Below are 5,000 nucleotides of genomic sequence, written 5' to 3'. Positions count from 1 at the left end.
GTCATCCGTGGAGGTGCGGGGGCTGGCCTCCGTGTTTGCGGAGTCTCTCCGGCTTGCATTTGTGGCACCTGCCACGTAGCCGCGGGAAAAGAAGTTAGGAAGCGCAGCCTCTTTTTTTTTGTTGTTGTTTAAACACGATATTCTTCCACGAATTCATCCTGGCTGCTTTCCTGAGCTCCCTGAGCATCGGCCCGAATGAAGGCTGAGGATCTCGAGCTGCTGTGGCGTGAGCGACAGGCCTGTGTGTGTCCTTGCGAATCACACCAGGAAGGCAAGGGCTCCTGAAACTCACGCACGGGCCTTGCTGGCCCTTTAGCTCTTGGGGGCTGCCGAGGTCGTGGGTGGGGGTGTGCGGACGGAGCTCCTCCACAAGGAAGTCTGCTGGCAGAAGAGCCAGGGAGGAAGGCGGGACCACCCAGCTGGGAGGAAGGGTCTGTCCCAAGCTGGCTGGCAGGTGGGGAGCTGTGTCCTGATTGCACAAGGGCGTCCCAGGGCGCCCCATGGATGCCTCGGCGAGAGGCCCTCTAGTGGGGACAAGTGGCACTGCGCATCTCTGCCTCTGGCAATGGTGTGGTCCCTCAGGACCCCAAGCTCGCTGTGGACCCCCACCGCAGCGGGGGCGGGGGCAGCAAAGTGAGGAGGGGGCAGAGGAGCTTTCAGGGGCCTCCTCGTGGACCCTGAGTGCAGCAACGGCAACACGCTGGCCTGCCCACGTGCCGGGACTTGACAACAGCAGGGGTGACGTGTGCTGTCCTTCCGCAGACCCGGGCTTTCTAGGGGTGCTCACCGGCGCTGTGCAGCAGACGCCGGTTTTGTGAGGATGTCCCCTTGCGAAGTTCCACTTGAGCAGGACAAGCAGAGCTGCCTGGTGTCCACGAAGCCAGACACTCATGGTTCCATGGCGGGGTGGGGGACCCCTTTCCCGGGCCCGTCCGCTCTGCTGTCACTGCCCTGGCCCGCGCTGTGCCGTCGGTGGGGCCCCTGCTCACACCGGGGTTTGGATAATTCTCTACCTTTTTCGTAATTGCAGAATCATAAAATATTTTAATTTCAAGGTTAGCAATTTTCTCTTGCATACTTAATTTATAATTAGCTGGTTTATAAACCTGTTCTGCGAATATAATTTTACTGTTGCCAAATGTTCTTCATGAATAATTAAGGGCAAATCCCTATTTATCAAATTATTAATATACCTAATAGCCTTGTTTTCATAAACAATGCATTGGAGTTGGATTTAAAGAAAGCCACCTCTCAGGGATCTGGTGTTCTGTTCCCACCGCGGCGGGGACCCGCTTGGGGTGTCTGCACAGAGGGACGCTTGTGCTGTGCTGGTGTCACAGCCCCTGGCCTTCTTCCCCCCACAAAGGCCCAGGTATCAGTAGCTGGACAAACACAATGGCCATTCACCAGTGGGACTGGCCTCCTCGGCCTCGTGAACAATGTTGTTATTTGTTCTAGCCGTTCACCAGGAGCATTTTTGGAGGAAATGTAACAGATGAAACCATCCTTTCAGTCTTTAAAAATCTCTTTCGGCATAATCCTACCCCCATTAGGAGGGGACCGCTTTTCAAAGTGAGGAAAGCAACTTTTATGTGTGAATTTGGGCTCAAGGCATGCAGAGCCGCGCTGGGCCCCGCCGTCCGGCCGTGCACACCGTACAAGCTTCGATCCGGAAAACCGAGGAGGAGCCGGAGGAGAAGGGAAACGCCGGCCGGGGTGTGTGGCTGGGACGCCCGTGGAGGCTCACGCGCACCGCACCCCCTCCTTTGGGTCCCTCGCTTTCCTGGAGGACAACACAGCTGTCCTTCCTTCTCGTGCCCGTGGCCGGATCACCTCCTCCCCGGAAGAAGGTCCCTGGCGTCGATACAGTAGAAAGCCACGACGCTAATTCAGAACTCGTCCTGAAAGACCCAAGTCGCAGGGTCCGCAGGCAGAGGTTGGGGGGACGCAATCGTCCAGCCTCTGTGCTGGGCGCGGGGTGTGGGGCGCGGGCGCCTGCCGTCGCGGGGGCCGGGCCCGGCGGCCCGCACACACCGCGCTGGCTTCCTCCGGGCTGCCGGGCTCCTGGCCGAGGCCTGGGGAGGAGGCAGGGCCGGGCCGCGCTCTTCTGGGGGCTGGCGTGTGCGCCCACTCGCCATGTGTGTGCGACTCCGTGTGTATGATTCATTCCAGAGCAGTTTTAGTCCTCATAAAATATTCATTTTGGTTGTGCAGGGCCCTGTAATTGCCATCTCTCACCCTGAATTATTTATACCTTGCACAGACTGACAAAGCTTTGCCATGCGGCACTAGATGAATCAGAAACACGGATCTTTGCTGCCAACAGCATTATAGTTTCACAAAATATGGTACCCACGTCATTCTGGGCTGCCTCATCTCTAAATCCAGCTTTTCTTGATTTGACATTTTCTTTACTCTTCCATTGTCTTAGTCAGGCAGAAAGGTTGCCTCTCAGCTCAAAGCAGCAACCTTTCCTGCCTGCATTATAGCCGCTGTGCTTGAGAGGACTAATGTGTCTTTATTGCCCTTACTTTTTTATGCTCGGTAACAAGACAGTACTTGGGCTCACTTTAGAGCCATATATTATACATTAGCGATAAAATGATGCAAATAGTGCTGGATACTCTTCACACAGATAGAGGAGATCAGTCCGGATCTGCTGCTTGTCACAAAAACAGAATGAAAAGTGACGCGAGAAGGTGGGTGGGGGCACGCCCCCCGCCGTGGGCTCCGGGCGGGTGGGGCGGCACCCTGAGCACCCCGCTCCCAGCCTCCCCGATGCCCCTGTCCCCCGCCTGTTGGCTCCTGGCCCTGGGCTCGGCCCGCTGCTAGGTGCCGCCTGGCATGTCGGTGCACCCCTGCAGCCCGGCCGCACAGGGGGCCCCCAGGCGCGGTCTCTCCTCGCCGCCCCCCACCCAACCCCAGTGTTCCAGGGGCGCGAGCGCTCAGAACAAGGACTGTGGCATCATCACGTCCCAATGTTTAGGAACGCTGTGCTCACACGCGTCAGGGGCCGCAAGGCTGGAGCAAAACAACTCCTCGAACCTTCAGAAACTAGAAAGAAACGCCATCGGCCCTGACGGTTGGGAGCTTTCCTTTCCGCGCGCAGACAGCGACAGCAGCAACAACTCCAGGGAAAAACTCCCCGTGTGCCGAAGGCCCCGGAAAAGATCATCTGTGGAATATTCACACGCAGAGCTGTGCGGCGGCGTGGGGGCTGAGCAGGCTTCCCGAGATTTTAACACCTTGGCCCTTCCCTGCGCCACAGACCGGGATTAATTTATGGCTCCTGGCTCATCAACAAAGGGACGGGAAGAGGGAAGGCTCGGTGCTGTTCCGAGTAATGGATGACCTGGACACACATTTCTCTTGTATTTGTTGACACGCAGGGGTAATGAAGTTAAAGCTTTGCACACATGTGCCCCCTCATTAAGCTGCATTACCTGCATTAAAACTAATAATTGCCACTCAGAGCTGTGCTCCCATTAATCATTTATAATGTTTTAATAAGTTTTTAATCAGGACCTAAAAGGCGAGAGAGGCTGGCATAGGCAGGTTCGACACTGGTGTCCTGTGTGCGTGCATGGGCTTGATTTAAAATGTGATTTTTTTTATTAATAATTCAGCCCACAAAGATGATCGTTCTTAATTAAGCAAGCTGGCGTGGATTGGGGGGTCCGCATCTGAGCAGGAGATGAACAACATCTAACAACATCTTTCCCACTTGGAACCGGGGAGGGGGGGCGGGGGGGGCGCTGAAAACAACAACAAAAAATGTGTGTTTGTTTTGCAAACAATCTCCATCACCCTCCAAAGTCAGCAAGGCAAGAAGAGCTTTCCCGTTCTCTTCAGATCCCGAAAAATGCTCCAGCGCCCACGTGGTGGGAGGGGTTCGAAGCCCTAAGTTGGGGCCGGCGTCGGCATTTCATCTCTGCGCACAAAGTCTCTGGGAGACGTCTCCCCTGGAGCTGGCAGGAAGTCAGGGGTGCATCTGACGGGAGCCAAGTGATGCTGGCATTTTTCTTAAATAAGGAGTTTCGTGATCAGAGCTGGCAAATAGAGCAGTGTCCAGAGGGAGTGAGGAAGCTGTTTTAATGAGCCCACAGCGAAAGACAAAATACAGACTGATTGACAGGGCGAATGATCTGGTGAGGAAATAATGTCAATGCTGCGTCGCCCATTAGAAATAGAGAAATAGGTAAAGAGGAAAAGGAAGATACACACTTGAAACAAGAGCCTGGGCGCAAATATAGCACACTTCACGTGTCTTCTGTGTTGTGCAGTTGACTCCTTTTAAACAGATAACCTTATCAAAACTATCATGAGATATCAGGCGCCGGTACAGAAAATACTAACTCGAGTCCTGACAGCGAGGCGGGCCGGGGGCTGACAGAAGCCCAGGACTCCGGGATGCGCTTGCGTTCAGAGTGTCTACCTGGGTTTTACTTATCTGAACACATTAAAACCACCCGGAAAAGTTTAACGCAAGTCATACCAATTTCTCCAAAAGGAGGGCTTGGCAGGGCCTGTTATGGAAGCGGATATTGAACCGGCCAGAAAAGCTATTAAATCCCATCAGATCTCCGTGGCATCATTTTAATGAGAATCATTGCAGAAGTACAAGATCATGGTATCTATAAGTGCCTCCTGACAGCCACTGGTGAAAATGTGATGAAAAGAAAAACCATTTTAGCAGAAATTTAGCGATAAGGCGCTTCGGAGGGACGGTGGGGCCGAGTGTAGCTCTGGACCGTGAAGGGTTAATTTTCTAAACCTAATAATGTTCGATAGTGAGGTATTTGTCAGGAGATAAAGAAGTGATAGAATCTGGGAAGTGGGTCCCTTGGTGATTGTAGTACAAATATTGTTAATGCGGTGTGGTTACTACAGCGAAGGGAAGTAAAATAGCTCTAGTCCACTGGAGACAGGCTCTGCCACAGTGGGGCAGGAGCCTCGAGACAAAGGCCAGTAATTGTTGAACCACGAGTCAAGCCGTGGAT

General features: G+C 53.9%; 1 protein-coding gene across 8 annotated transcripts in view; it reads left to right on the top strand.

Annotated features, from left to right (window-relative positions):
* The window catches only part of EBF3 (EBF transcription factor 3), a 115,629-nt gene that overhangs the window by 66,297 nt on the left and 44,332 nt on the right, over nt 1–5,000 (top strand). The gene's annotated exons all lie outside the window — the stretch shown is intronic.

The sequence above is a fragment of the Neovison vison genome, chromosome 2, assembly GCF_020171115.1.
Source record: "Neovison vison isolate M4711 chromosome 2, ASM_NN_V1, whole genome shotgun sequence".
Taxonomy (NCBI): Eukaryota; Metazoa; Chordata; class Mammalia; order Carnivora; family Mustelidae; genus Neogale; species Neogale vison.
This window is presented reverse-complemented; position numbering and strand designations above follow the sequence as displayed.